This window comes from Ambystoma mexicanum, chromosome 3p (assembly GCF_040938575.1).
Source record: "Ambystoma mexicanum isolate Mex_15411 chromosome 3p, UKY_AmexF1_1, whole genome shotgun sequence".
NCBI lineage: Eukaryota > Metazoa > Chordata > Amphibia > Caudata > Ambystomatidae > Ambystoma > Ambystoma mexicanum.
In genome coordinates this window covers 843,254,084-843,270,247 of record NC_090925.1, presented here as the reverse complement: position 1 = coordinate 843,270,247, position 16,164 = coordinate 843,254,084, and the positions used below count along the sequence as shown (strand labels likewise).

General features: G+C 48.1%; 1 protein-coding gene across 1 annotated transcript in view; it reads right to left on the bottom strand.

Moving 5' to 3' along the window:
- TRIM72 (tripartite motif containing 72) overlaps positions 1-15,506 on the bottom strand; it is a 105,697-nt gene extending 90,191 nt beyond the window's left edge. Inside the window, exon 1 of the mRNA XM_069651951.1 lies at positions 15,364-15,506. The gene's annotated coding sequence lies outside the window, so the exon portion shown is untranslated. The remainder of the gene's footprint in view (positions 1-15,363) is intronic.
- Positions 15,507-16,164: the final 658 nt, after the last annotated feature.

Below are 16,164 nucleotides of genomic sequence, written 5' to 3'. Positions count from 1 at the left end.
TTGCTATAATGGAACCGTGTGGCCCAGTTGACTGAATATTTGGCTGTACGATCATTTCGTACAGTCTAAATTCGGTCAACTAGGCCATACGGTTAAATATTTCCAGTCAAACTGGCCAAACCCCAACAGGCGCATTCTCTATGATCCTTTCATTTGCGCTACTGTTTGAGAATCTCCCCAAATGTATTCAGATGTGTGTTATGCTCCTTTCCAAAAAAAACTTGGGGTTCATTTTGCTATTGAGGACCGGTCTTGGAGACCAGTGCATTTACACCCATTGCAGATTTCTGTTTAAAATTCTAATGTAAGAACTCCTGTATCATGCTGCCCAGCCCCTGCTATTCAGCAATAAGCATCCTTGGACTATTTCCCCAGTGCTTCCTGGTAACTGCAGCAACTGCACTGTGCTAGCAACAAATCCGTCTATATGTCAAATGTACTAGGGCACCTGTAATCATCGAGCCCAACCACCTGGCATTAGTGCAGGAACAATCGCAGTGCGAATGGGCTAGGGCACCTTAAATCATGGCGTCTAATCTCAAGGTACTGGTGTAGGAGCTCACATTGTTCTAATGCGCCTGCACCCCCTGCAACATTGTGGCCAACCCCTTGCTGCAGTGCAGGAAAACATGGCAGTTCAATGGGTCTAACTTCTTGGCTAAAGCAGGGAACCCTATCACTGATGCAGAACAATGTACTAATGGACTAGGTACCCTTCACATCATCATCCTGGACCCTTACCATAAGGGCAGGAACCATTCTGTACAAATTCACGAGAACCCCATGCATCGGCATGCTCAAATTGCGGTCCAAATGTATTCATATGGGTGCTATGCTCCTATCCAAAAACCATGGGGTTAATTTTGCTATTGAGGACTGGTCTTGGAGATCAGTGTATTTACATCCATTGCAGATTATGGTATTAACTTGAGCAGAACCATCTCCGGTTCCGGCAGCAACTCAAGACTTTCCTCTTTGCTTCTGCCTTCTCTCGTCCTCTTCCCTGACTCTCCTGTCTGATATTGCACTGGTCACCTGGCTACCCTCTGAACTTCAGGCCCAGGTCCCTACCCGCCCAGTTGCACCCCTGCACTGCCTCCCGGCAACCCTTGCACTTGGGTCTGTATCTGTAAACCTACAGTCTCTTTCTGCACTTACCAGTCGCTTGTCTGCACCTAACCTCGCACTGCCACCTGTTGGCCGCACTACTTGATCCTGTATCCTGCACTTACCATTCCTCCCTCTCCCCTGGCACTTTACCCCTCCCCTGACCCCTGCACTTGCGCAATCTCAATGTCACTTGGCCAAGTAATATCGTGGTCTTTGTCCTCCCTTTGTTTCTTGCCTCGCCGTGCCTTGAAACACTTGTGTATAGGCACGTTCTAAATGTCGTATCATATCATTCTATTTGAGTAATAGTGCTTCTGCCTGGGGGCCAATTCTCCAAGTGGCAATGGCCCTCAGACCACGTTAATAGGTGTGATACAATCATTTTGAAAAGGCCAGTGAAAAGAAATATTATTGCTATTAGCACTCCGGGCAAAACACCTGAGATGTGACGGGCAAGCTCAAAAGAACAAAAAACATGGGCTATGACAGCCATGCAGCTATGAATCAGTGGAAGATAGGAAAAAAACGTACCTGCCATGGAGACAGACCATGGTGCTCCGAGGGTAACCCCAATTCCATAGCCAAGAAATAGAGGTGCAGTTGTGATGCAAGAGGATGGAGTAGCACGCATGGTCCGGACAGTGGTACAAGGTGTTTGGAGAAATGGCACCAGCTGTCGGCATGAAATGTGGGCTTTCTCCGGTAGATGAAGGCGACGTTTCGTGGCAGCCGATTGGCCGGCTTATAATCCCTACACGCTAATTGAGCTTTGTAGACCTGGCCCAAGGGCCATACAGAGTATTATGGACTCTGAAGACTGAATTAAAGACCCTTCCACAGCAAGCACATTTAACATGGTCTATAAGACTACAACGCCTGGTAAGGCCCGAGGGCAAGCTAAATGGAGCAGGTATAACCCGTGCCGCTTTTTCAAGAGAAGAAAAAGTCAAAAAGTGATAAATTGTGGATGTAAGTAATGCTTTTATATGCCTATATAACAGGCGTTCTCCACTCCCTGAAAGAAATGGCCACTGCGCTTTTGGTATTTAGATTAACCTGATTTCGCAGGGGGGCTGTTGATAATATTTAAATCTGCCTGGGCAGTCATGGAGAATTGTCTGTGGGTACACTCTGCACTGCCGGTAGGCTTGAAATGTGGCATTCAGAGCAATCTGCGGGCTACTCTGGTTCGTGTAGCTTCCGGATTGTCCAATAAGAATGGTTTATAAACATTCCAAGAGTTAAATATCAAGGCTGCCTTGGTCACCACACCCAGATCTCTCTGAGAGTTGGTCAATTACTCTATCTTCCACCCAATGAAAGGGACCACAGATTACTCATGACTTTTGTGCACTATTGGGAGGTGCACGTGACTGTCATTTACACAACCTTTCTGGTAGAGCTGATGAACATTGTGGGTGATTGCTGCACTCCTAAAGTCTGGTGGGAAGTAAAGGTGTGTATCTGAGGCAGAGGTGAGGGAACGGCCCTGGCTGATTGAAGGAATATAATGGCTGCCCGCATCACCTTCCAATGTGAGATTTGAGCGGGGCAGTCCTGGTACGGTGTGGGGGATCGGAAGACCAATAGTTCTCAGGATCTCCTACCAGTCTGAGTTGGTTGAGTAACGTGTATGAAGTGTGTGATGGGGTTGCTTGAAGGTGAGGTGGTGCGGGTGGGTGGGGGGAACCAAGCCAATTCTGATAGCTGTTCAAAATAAATATGAAATGTGTCATTTAATGCTATGCAGAACATATGATCACAATATACAGGGCTGATTGCATGGCCCAAGTCCCTGGTGGGCCATATCCTATTTTATAAGGTGATGTCTTTAGGGGGCAATATCTTGGAACCCATTCCAGGGCACCATAATACATTAGTGGTCACAATAGCTTGCCTTCCTACCTTGCCCGAGCATACTGTCCAATGTACACCTTGTCATCAGGTGCAATTGAACGGGTCAGTCAAAAAAGCACCTCCCCTTACAACTCATTTACCGTACCCAGATAGCGTAAATAACATCTGGCCCCACTCCGTAGTTGTTGTGATCATTCTCATTTAAATTTGAAACACCTATACACATTTGCTAGTTAGTACAACACAGAACACCAGTTTTTACACATACAGCAATACAAATTGCAAAAAATATATATCAGCAAGTTAAATTCCTTGCAATACAGTGTACAAGATCAACACAATACATATTGTACTGTCGAGATCAAGCACGGCGGGGGTCATATTACATGAAAAAGTGCAATGGCTACATATAATAACAGTTGTGAACAGTGGAACAGTTGTAACACTGTAGCTAAAGACTAAGTGACATGTATTGTGTTTATCTTGTATACTGTATTGCAAGGAATTTAACTTGCTTATATACATTTTTTGCAATATGTATTGCTGTATGTGTAAAAACTGGTGTTCTGTGTTGTTCTAACTAGCAAATATGTATAGGTGTTTAAAAGTTAAATGAAAATGATCACAACAACTAAGGAGTGAGACCAGATGTTATTTACGCTATCTGGGTACCAAAAATGAGTTGTAAGGGGAGGTGCTTTTTTGACTTATCCGTTCAATTGTATCTGATGATAATATAGCCCTCCTGGGCAGAATAGGGTCAATACCCGGAGCCCTTAGTTTAATCAATGTACACCTTGAACATTGCTTGGTGAAACTCTGCATCGCTGTTGATTTGTTCACTGAAGGACCATTTATTTTTTCTTTATTTTCTTTATTTTTTGGATTTGTAGAGCGCACTGCAGCCCGCGGGCATGGAGGCGCTATACGATGAACGTAAGAAGGCTTGATTCAGGGTTACATGAATGCTGCCCACAGAGTTTTACCATGAACTTTTCTTCAAGGAGCACCTTCTCCACACCCTGTAAGATACACCACCACCCAGCCCAGTATCCCCCCTGATGAGCCACCTTTACAGGCCAACTGCCTGCTCCACCAGTTCCCTCTTTCAGACTGTTGCATGTTCCCACAAACTGTAAATGTTAACTATTCCCTGCTACCCTAAATGATCCGCTGGTAATAAATGCTACTGTAGTTCGACTTTTCCTTTCCATAGTCATTTAATCAGCGTGCCACACGTGGTACTAGCCAGTCAGTTTTTTGGGAATATTGGGTCGAATCTAACAGTGCCCACTTGCATTTTGAGGAGCTGAATTCTGCTTCCTCATGGTGGGCAGTGAGCTTGTCAATCCAGCCTTGCCCTGCACTGCCGCTGCTGTTGGCAAACCCACCGCAATCTCATCAGCTCACCCATCCACTGACCCTGGCGGGTGGCGATGAGGAGATGAAGGCAGACCGTAATGAGGCCACCAGCATAACGTGGTATTGCTCCAAAATATTGTATCAAAAATGCCGAATGCACGTTTTCTGGGCATTCGACATAGTTGATAATGACGAATCCCAAAATGCCAAACTAGATGAGCTGGGGTTGCGGTGGTGCCCTACGCTCCCCTAGATCGGCATTATGGGCTTTGGGGGTTGCAGGGGTGTCCCCTGCATACATTAAAGTGAAAGCGGGGGACAATTGAGCACATTCCCACAATCGGCTTTGCAATTTTGAAACTCAAGCTTTTCAGAATGCGTTTTAACGTAGATCCCATAACGTTGGCCGTAGCCCGTGAGGAAACAGTGGGGGGAGGGCACATTCCCATACAAAAGGGGAGAAACGGCACCATATTGAGAAAAAAGGAACAAGATGGTTGCGCCCAGCAGTGATTGGCCTGCATTATTTGAACTGGAGAAGAAGGAGCCAATGGTAGCAAGTCTGAACGTATTCAAAAGGGACACCGCAGGAACAGCAGCACACTTCTGGTGTGGCAGCGTCGAGCAAGAAGAGAGTCTGCGTTAAGGTGCAGAATACTTTTTAAGTAGTGTATTTAACGAGTCTGGTCGTCACAGCAGAGAAGTAAGTGCCACTCAAGGGCAGAGGCAACTCATGTAGTGGCAGAACAAGAGAAACATCTACCCTGTGCTGCAGAATGGCGGCAGAAATGTAGATAGGGACTACAGGCATTAAGAGGGCAGCGGGGCAAGTGGCCAGTGTGGAGAGATGTCGGTGCCAGTCAGGCACCCACCCCCCTTCCAATGCAATGAGTGAAGGCATTTTCACACTGTCCCTTCAAAGGGGATAGTGTGAAAATCCAAAAGAAAGAGGATGGGCTAGGTGATGAGCAGCTCCATCTGGGCCAGGCAGGGTGGAACCAGTCCGTTTGCTCATGCTGCCCAGCGCCAGATAGGGGCTCTGCCTTAGGCTTATTTTGCCTTATAAATATCGGGGGCGAGGGCGCCCAAATAGACCTTCCCCACCGACCTCTGCACGGAGCACAACCACTGATGGCAAATTTCTTTTAACCACCCCACCCACCCGCCAGTACAGTAGAAATGGCAGTATGGCGCATGAGGTACAGCGGTGTGGTTGGAAAATTTGAAGTGAGCAAAGAGCAGCATTGGCTGAGAAAACACAGACAACGAACGCTGCACAAAGTTGTGGGCAAAGGGCGGCACTGGTCATGCGGAGGACCACCTGCAACCAACCCTAGTAAAAAAGAAATCCACTTTTTGTATTGTTTTGGGATTGCTTCTGGCTTGTTTTCAAGCTGCAGATTTCTTTTACATTTTTGGGGGGGATTTTTCCAATTAAGGATTTATTTGTCTTGGGTTGGAGGATTTATTTTGGATTTTTACTGACTTGTTTCTCAGTAAAAACAATCCACTAACACTGCCAAATAGGTATGACAGGTCCCACTCACACAGATCTGGAAATATGATTATGACAGGTCCTGCTGACAGGGACCTGGGAGGAAAAGCCGGCGAGGAAGGGCATCCCTCTTCCTGACCCCTATGTGCCAAAAAGCACACACTTGGAAATTCACAGTTTATAACTATCTGTTGTAATTAATGAAGCCTATTGCCTGTTATTCTCCATAAACCTTGGATCAGTGTAATAATTTCAGGTATTGTCTAATTGGCAAATGTTTCTACTCATCTTAAGGTGTCTTGCAGTAGTAGGAAAAAAGGAGCTGCACCGGCTCAGCGAGGTAGCACCAGAAAGCAGCAGCCCTGGGCAAAGGCAAGCACAGTTAGGTGGAGTGAAATGACGAGGGATAAGCGGTAAGATGTAAGTTCCTTTAGTTAGGCCTGCGTCACCGTTACCTGGCTCCCTTCGCCTCTCCCAACCGCAACTCGCCCAATCTCCCAAGTCTTCACGAGCCTTCCACGTTCCATGTGTGGCAAGGCTCAGGAGATGGAATGCAATGGAATACAGCACATCTCCCCCTTTTAACACTTTAAAACAACACAGGATGTCGGACATGAATAACAAAAAGTCTTAATGCAGAACTTCACTAACAATTGAAATCTAAGGTACCACAGGGTGAAAAGAGTGGTAGATTCTAACATGCTACAATAACAGAGCATGACGCAATTGGCAGGGATGAACCTATATACATTTCTTTATGAGAGAGGTGAACATATATGCATTTCTTTGAAGGTGTAACTCTACACACCTTAACCCTCCTGATCTTCAATCACGCACTAAGTCCTTCATACTTTCTGGCTCGTTTCTCACTCTTTTTGTTGACATAGGACTGTACTCAGCATCGCCTTTACTGGTTCCTACTGACACACCTTCGCCCTCCTCTTCTAGCAACAGTACACTGCCATAGTCGTTGCCTTCATCACAAGGCACTAACCTGCCCAATGACCACACTTCGCCACCCTCAACTATTACACCTCCATTCCTAATAGCAGAAATTCTCTTTGGACCCAGGAATTTGATTTCCACACACTTGTAAGTAAATCTAGGATTACGAATCAACACCCAATCTCCTACCTTTCACACCTAATCCTTCATACTTTTTCCATGATAAAACACCTCCTTGGCATGCCTTTGACTATTCTTGATGAAGCCCATTATGGAATTCCTGTCTACTGCAACAGAATTGGCCAAACCAAGCCAACCCGGACACAATTTCGTCCCAGACTCCATCGCCTTCAATGAAACAAAGGCTGACACTTTGGTCACAGAGTGAGGTATGGTGAGATAACCCCACAACATGTGATTGAGGACCACTTTCCACTGAAACCTTCATCTTAAGTTCAATAAGATACTGCCATTGATGGACCTGTTAACGCTTTCCACCAAACCATTTGCTCTATGGTGGTAGAGGGTGGTGCGAGTGTGTTTAATGGCATAACTATTCAGAAATGTCATCATGAAATTGGAACAAAACCTCACATCCTCCAGGAAATCAACAAGGTCCCTTGCCGTAACCTCCCGGGTGGGAATCCATTCCACCCATTTGGCGTTGTAATCAACCATCACAAACAGAAACCTCAAATCGTCCCCCAAACCCTGAATGGATCCCATGATGTCAACAGCAACCTTTTTCCACGGTTTGTCAGGAACAAAAGTGGGGCTCAGCGGTGTCTCATGCACTACTTTGGTTTTATCACTTAAACAACAAGGTACACACCCCCTGACCAACCTTTCCGCCATACTATCCATCCCAGGCCATCAGAAACTTTGCCTCAGCCTTCTCTTTGTGCCGCTCACTCCCAAGTGTCCTTGATGAGCTAACTCAACCAATTTGGGCCCTAGTCCTTCCGGGGGAACAATGTTTGACCCCTTCCTGAGTCTACCGTCAATAAGAGGCCACTCATCCTTAACTTTCCACCACACCTCAAATCTCCGGTCCAAAGTATCTTTGCCTGGTCAACCAGAGACTGTACACTCTTTGACATACTTCCATTCTTCATCTGCTCCCTCATACAACTCCCATTCAATTCACTCTATGCTTCCTAAATCAGACTGGCAATAACAACACCCTCATTCCAACTCTCCAAGCCCTCTTCACTCGTACTTACAGGTATTCGCGACAGACAATCAGCCACCACATACTGCTTCCCTGGCAGGTAGCATACTCTAAAATCATAGCCTTGCAAACCTAACCACCACCTGCTGATCCTCGGGGATCCCGCCCCCCAACTACCACACGAGCATCTGTACTATGTGGCATGGAGCCGCATTGGGTAGAAAGTGCAAGCCAACAGGATTGAGGCTGGTGGGTGCCAAGGCAAGTGCTACAAGGTAGGCTGGGGCGATTGGGTATGGGAGGCCAGGTCCCCAAAGGATGCATAAGCGCCCTGTCCACCAATCACAGCAACTGTGAGATTAGCAGAGAATTAGGAGGTGAAAAGGAAAGCCTTGAGGAGTCCTGCTGAAGACGAAGATGAAGGGGAAGGCTGTTCCATAAGAGGGAGCCAGCTGAAGGAAGTGATCAGCCTCCAGCCCTCTGTTTAGTGAAACACTTTTCACACATAGAGTTGGTGCCAGAGGACCGCAGAGGTCTACAGGGACAATATTTAGTAAGAGAAAGTTGCAGACATCCTGGTCCCAGGCACCAGACAGCCTTGTGGATGATGGAGTGGGATTTTAATTTCATCCGTACTGCAACCGGGAGCCAGTGAATCGTTTTTAGGGCAGAAGAGAAGGAGTCCCTGGGTCAAGGCTAAGGATAGGTCTCAATGCCCTATTCTGGATTAGCTGGAGGGGTTGTAAAGTGGAAGAAGGTAGATTCAGAAGAAGACTATTGCAGTAGTCAAGCCTAGAGAGAACCAGGGCTCGTGTAAGATTGAACTCGTGGGGGAAAGTGAGAAAAGGGAGAATTCCTTTGGGAAAGAAGAGTTGAAAATGCGACTTCTTGGCAATGTCCTGAGTGTGTGAGAGGAAAGAGAGCGAGGAGTTGAAGATGACTCCAAGGTTTCTGGCTTCAGAAAAAGGAGCAGGGGAAAGCCCATATAGGATGGCCAGAGTGAGGGGAACAAAGAAGGTGCAGGGGTCCCAATGGGAATGATCTCAGTCTTGCTGGCACTGAGGCAGAGATTGTTGGAAGTGCACGAGGACTGGATGGCAGACAAGCAGTCAGGGATGATGGAAGATGCAAGAGGGTCAGCAGGAAGTTTGAAAAAGAGTTGTGTGTCATCTGCATAGCACTGGAGGTTTTGGCACAGAAGGAGGAAATGAGGAGTACCAGCTGAGCAAGGTAAGTGTTGAAGAGCCAGGGGGAGAGGTTTGAGCCCTGGGGGACACCACAGGTGGAGAAGGAAGTTGGTGAGGAGAAGGTGCCCAAAATGACTTGAGATGAACAGTCAGTTAGGAAGAAGGTAAGCCAGTTCAGTGCCCGCTCCGAGATACCATGGGTATCATGGAACCGTTTTATGAGGATAGAATGGTTAACTGTATCGCAGGCAGAGGAGAGATCAAGTAGGATGAGGACAGCTGGAGAGTTAGAGGCCACAGAAGCAAGCAGTTCTTCACAGGTATTCAAAAGAGCAGTTTCTATGCCTCTGGGTGCTCGGAATCCAGATTGATGGTCGTGGAGACCACCAACAAGTTCAGTGTCTGAGGTAAGTTGTGGAAATGCCAGCTTATCCAGCAATTTTCGAAGTAAGGGGGTGATGGAAATAGGGCGGTAGTTGGCTGGACAGGTAGGGTCTGCTGAAGGTTTTTTCAGGAGGGGGCCCACAAGGGAGTGCTTGAGGGAGGATGGGAAAGATCCAGTGGCAAAAGAGTGGTTTCAGAGATCAGCAAGTACAGGGGCAAGAGAGCCAATGTTGTCCTTGATTGTTTCCGGAGGAGCAAGGGGAAACCTGTTTGGAAGAGACCTTCATGCAGCGGACAACTCTGGTGACTTCTTCAGGTGTGACGGGAGAAGGAGAGAGAGGAAGAAGAAGGGTGAGAAGTAATAAGAGGCAAGGGAGTGAGGTAGGGGTTGGGAGGAGGTTAGCAAGTGTGTTCAGGATGCCCAGAGCTTTAGTGGTGAAGTGTGTGGCCAGTGCGTAGCAGAGGGCCTGGGACAGAAGAGGGGAGGAGGAGACAGTGGAAGGGTTGGCTAGCTCCCTGCAGATTTAAAAGATTTCAGCCATTTTGTTGGATGCAACCAATTTAAGACAATTCACATTCCTTGCAGGACAAAACAAACTAGCTGCAAGATGTATGTTGCTGCCATATTTGAAACACGTTAGTTCTTTGCTGCTGTTTACTTTCTTAGGCTGCCTGATAGCTGACACCTCTTGAATTTGCCTTTCGGGCCTCATGCTTTTCATATAATGAGCCGTTTACTCCATACTCCTTGCCACTTTCATGGGTTGGTCTAGCGACACATCCTTGGAGAGTAGTTGTTCCTGTACCCTGCTGTTGTTGGTACAACGTACCAGTTGGTCTCTGATCAGTGAGTTGGTCAACCCCCCAAACTCACATGTGTGGTTTAGGGCCCTCAATGCTGCCACAAAGCATTCTACAGGCTCCTGCGGTTCCTGTGACCTCTGGAAGAATTTGTGACTTTCAAACGTGATGTTCTTCTTGGGTTCAAGGTGGTTTTGGATCCTTTGCACTGCCATAGTGTACTCATCAATGTCCCCTTGACCTGCTTCTGACTCTTCGGGAAGTCCATCATACACACTGCGGCCTTCTGCACCCAAATTATGTTAAAGAAAGGCCTGGTTATTGGCAGGGGTAGATTTGTCACCTCTGATTGCCAATAGGTACGTAGGCATCAAATAATAGTTTCCACCTGTCCCATCTTATTGGAGGTGTGCCCGGCTCAGCTAAACATGGTGGGGGTGGTGCCATGCTTGCCGCTGCCATGGTTCCTTAAAACAAGCGTGTTGCTGCAATTATCCTCTTTCCGTTTATATGTTCACTTAGTATGAGGCTTGGTTTTAGCACTTACAGAGCTGTTCACATGAAAACAGTGATCCTGTACTGCAACGAAGTCTCTGAGCTTGGATTAGCAGTGATTGTTCTGAGTTGCAATGGAAACTAAAATGGCTGCCACGTTTTCCTCTAACCCACGAGCGTGGTGCCCAATCCCTCTTATGGGTAATTAGATTTGCATTGTTTGCTGTCTGCACAGTGGGGAATAACAAGGGCGTTCAGTGAGCCTGCTCAGTGAGGCTTGTCACGGACTGTGAAGCCGCCAGGATGCAATCCGCAGCTGATTGCTACCAGGAAGTCCCTCAGGCCCAGCCGACCCCATTTGCGGAAGTCCTCTTCGCCAATGAAATGACGAGGGATAGGCCGGTAATATGTAAATTCCTTTATTTGGGCCTGGAGACAATAACCTTAAACTGGCTCCCTTCCCTTCAACGCTCCCAACCGCCACTCGCCCGATCTCCCGAGCCTTTCACTTTCCATATATGGCAAGGCTCGGGAGCTGGAATGCGATGGAATGCAATGGAATACAACATGGAGCATTCAGAGGTGAGCCAGTGTGGCAGTGATACGCCACGTCGCACCCAAGAGATTGAAGGCCACATCGAGGGCAAGCATTCGGATCACGCCACGAAGGAACTAGCGGCTGTAGAAGGCTGGCCAGAATACAACAAATGCAAGGTTTTCATAGCAAAAGGGGGGTAATCACCAACTCAGTAGTAAGGGGGGGCCCTCTTTAGCCAGACGGTGAGGATGCTTAAAGGCACTTAAAGGAGAGAACGGTGACTTCCCCCCTGATAAACAATGAATGGTGCTCCTTCCAACCAGGGACAACCCTCAAGATCGGACCGGTGCTTTCAGACACTAGGCTGGAAAGTTTTGGCCAAAGAACTGGACTTAAATAGGAGGGGGGAAGGTGAATTGAAAATGACACGGTTGTGACAAAAACAAATGGATCATGTAGATTGTAGCATTTGTGATTTGTTTTGACAATTTGTATACAACCTGCAGCCTTCTATGCCACAAATACGGCCTCCCCCAAAGTCATCTCTGCGCCATGCCAAAGTCATCTCTGCGCCATGCCAATGTCATCTCTGCGCCATGCCAAAGTCATCTCTGCGCCATGCCAAAGTCATCTCTGCGACATGCCAATGTCGTTGTCATGATAATAAAGTGCATGCATGTCCCGATGGATGTCAATGTGTTTAGGTCCGTTTCGGGGACGTGGCTTGTTGTGGCTGGACCCCCAGGGCACAGGGGTACAGGCTCATCATTGCTGGGGGTCACCCAGCCAACACACAAGGACATGGGGCACCCTGTCAGCCCGTGGTCACTTGGCGCACCATGGCCTGGGGGGTTACCCAGGACATTACAGCCTACGCAGCCAGAGTTGCCCAGCAGGGGCACCGGCACACACATGCAGAGTTGCCCTGCAGGGGCTCTGCTATTACAGGTGGGCAGCATTGCCTTGCAGGGGGACTGTCTTCAGGATGGGCCCTGCAGGGCAGGCCCATCTTCCTAACAGGTCCCGCTGGAGCAGCGCTGCAATGATCACAGGAGGCAGGGGTCAGTTGGTACTGACTGATGAGCGGGAAACCACTCATCCCTTTTTATTGTGTTGGTCACCTGGTCACAGACATATGACATACACACAAGCCCTGGCAGGGACTCATACTTTCTTAAAGGGGTGGCACACCACATGGCTGAGTGCCAAGGTTATAAACCTGCTCACTCACCTGTTCATGCTGCTGAGTCCCGAACCCGCGTCCGCCTCACTGTATACCATGAAACTTACGCCAGCACGGAAAGCAAGTAGTGGCTCGGATTTCCATGGTGGCCACCTTTGCCAGCCACATGCTTCACTTTGATGGAAGAGCAGTGGTCCCGTGTCTGCCGTTTCATCAAATGTAATCGCATTAGTCAACATATTCCATACCCTTCGCAGCCCGGGAAAAATCCAAGGGTGCTATAATAGCGTTAACCCCTGCTCAGCAGCGGCCACAGCCAATAATGGCCCTGAGCCCGCCCTCAGCAAGGCTTGAGCCAATGGGCTGGTGAACCATTTCCACCAATGTCCACCCCCAAGCTCGGAGATTGCTTAATTCTATACTGATGCACGGTGCTTTGATGCTTCCTGAGGTTCGTACAAAATAACCAAAATAAAAACAGACCTGCGAGCTTGCACAAAGGATCCCACATAATTTTACCGCATATGACACCACCAGGGTCATTGCCATTCATGCTTTTGTCCAGTGCAAACACAGAAGACATGAATGAGATAGAGGTCAACTAATTTGTGGCATGGGCTTACAGCCAGAAGAAGAAGAAAGCATGGGCTAGGATGCACCTTTCAGTCATAGCATATTTTGTAAGAATAGCCGGAGGAAAAGACCCAACACACAGCGCACTGATAGATTCTGCTTTCAAGGGCTGGGGCAAACTAGAGGGGCCAGCAAAGGACAGAAGACGGCCCCTAAATTTTGAAAAACTCAAAACATTAATGCTAAAACTGGGAGAAATATGTTCACACATATATGAGAGCAAGTTATTCAGGGCAGCTTTGGCGCTGGCTCACTTTAGGGCCCTGGTGGTCAGCAAGCTGATAGTTTATTATAGCTTTTAATATAAGTGTCTATTATGGTTTAGCCATGTTAGATGTGCTCATGGGGCGGGACTGCATGACATTAAAAACAAAAATCGTGAAAGGGAGGTAATCAACCTGTACGTCATCGATGATGGGGTCTATGGCCCGACATGCATCGCAAATGGTTTTCTTACAAACCGCCCCCACCTAGGAGGCCAGTTCTTGGTACACTGGGACGGAAGGCCCTGAGCCGTTTTTAGTTTCAGGCCATCCTGAAAAAAAAGCCATCAGCATGGCAGGCTGGCACAGTACAGAATATGGAACTCACTCTTTCAAAATAGGAGCGATCATATCGCCATGGGGTGGGGGCATGGGACCACAAGGGGTCAAGGAAATAGGGGAATTGAAATCGGGGTGTGTCAAAAGATTCATAAGGCCAGAACTAATTTAACAAATACCTCTCAGCAGATGAAGAAGGCCCCTACAAATCGGCCTGGATCGTGGGGCATTCCGTTGTGGGCAGGACAGGAATGTGGACCGAGGAAACCAGAGATAAACTACCTTTTTAAAAACACTATCACGTCCTGGTGGGTCACCGGGGGCATGAAATGGAAGGACAGACATGAGAGACTAGCAGACCTGGTGGGATTCAGGGACCCCTAGAATACCTTGTAATGCACCTGGGGGCAACGACCTAGTAAATATAGGAAGGCGACAACTAACACAAGACATACCCCTTAGAGGGATACCAAGAAATTGTAAAGACACTGAAATATTTATGTCCAAAATGTTGTACAAAAAAATATGGAGAGGGGCATCATCAAACAGAGCCCTTGACATAGCTAGGAGAAAGCTAAACACAAGCTAGAAAAAGGGGACTGGATTTAATCAGGCACAGGAGTATCGTTTTTTTCTGACCCGGACCTATTCCACAAAGACAGAACCCACATGTGAGAAAAAAGGGTGGAACGATTTCACACAGGGATCCTGAACTTATTAGCAGCAAGGCGATGCATATAGAGCAAGGGTCTTTGGGGGACCCCGAGTGGCCTTGGGCCCACAGATGTGTGGCGGCATGGCCCAGGAAGGAAACTACCAGCAGGCACAGCAGTGCTCACCAGACAAAGTACAGGTCCCAAACACACGGACCTGGGAGCTCACGCTGGGGGCACCCTGTGAGTAAAGCAGGCCAACTTCCAGTGCCTGGCCCAAGTGCCCCAAAGTACAGAACTGAGGTAACACTGCACACCTGTTTGGTTGGGAAATATCCATAATACTCATTTGGTTTTATTAGTATTATGTTTGATAAAAAGCCACAGCCTTTTGATTGCCAACACAAAACAAGATCCCTGCGTATTTGTTTTATGAATATACTTTATGGCTTATATGACGCAGGTTCCATAGCTTAAAGCATTTGCTCACAACCCCTTCACACTCTGCCGCCACAACCTTCAAACTCTGAGTTCAAAAGCGCCAGGAATCAAATTTAGGAGGGGCACAGAGGGGGCCAAAGACAAAAGTAGGGGGGGCACAGACAAAAGCAGGGGGAGAACATAGTCACTGCACGTCTTAGGTAGGGGGGCACAAGAGGGGGTACAGGGTTTCACAGGGGAGGGCCCGCCCCCCCCAACCTCCCCCGTAGTGATGCCACTGTCTCAAAAGAGTTGAAACGCTTCTTAGTGGGGTACAGACAAGACAGGGTGTATCTAAGCCCCCAGCAAAGCAGCTAGCTATCTGCGTAGGGCCAGTAGAGCCGCGAGTGACCGTTGGTCTCGCCTAAGGCTGTTCCTGAGGTTGGAGGAGCTCTGCCCCCACCCTGCTGGGCTGTACAGAGGCGACGGCCTTGGCCTGGCGACATTCACGACTGCCCTTCATAGCCTGTTGCTCTCGGACGCTACCACTGTATACATATTCGGTTCATAGTCATTATTAATATCACCTGAAATCTGCGTGGGTTTCTCCCGCTCCGGGACTCGAGGTCGCAGCCGCCTGTGGGGTGGAGAAGCTGGTCCGGAGTGAGGGGGTCTGGAGCAGGAATCCCGGCACCCCTCACCCACCACTCAGCACCTGCGGCCTATTTCTGTCCCAGGGCACGGCTGGCAAAGCGGCTGCCTGTGGCAGCTGACGAGAAGGCGGGAGCGGCGGGGGGAGCAAAGTGAGGAAGGAATGGGGAGAAAGAAATCTAGAGACTGGATTTGGGAACCGTTGAAGAATTTTAGGGGTTCTAAAAAAGCTGAGTAGAGAGAGCAGACCAAAAAGTTTGTGGCAGCGGTAAAAATGTGGCATGCGAAATACCATCGGACGGCAAATATGGGTCATTTACTCAAATGCAGTACTTTCTATGCGCCACACAGGGTAAATATCCCGGGTAAATACCTCATGCGATTCCAGACTCACAATTAGGGGGTATTTGAAACACCAAAGGATTTGACCATTATCGCCATACTTATAACGAGGCAAGGAGAAGATAGATCAGTTTGCTAATGCACCCGCTCCAGAGATCTGTGTGTAAGGAGGGTCAGGGGTTCCAATCACAGTCAGTAGGATAGCTCTGAGGGTTAACGCAGCTGTCACTCACAGGCCAACGTGCACCCAGCAGGGCACATGTTCCAAATGCTGGTCATATTACATTAGCTCACCAGGCTGATGCATATTCTGTATAGAAGTTGCTGTACCCTGCAGGTGGTATGTTCTGATTCTTCTAGGAAAGTGCAGTGTTTTCATAAACACACTACATAGA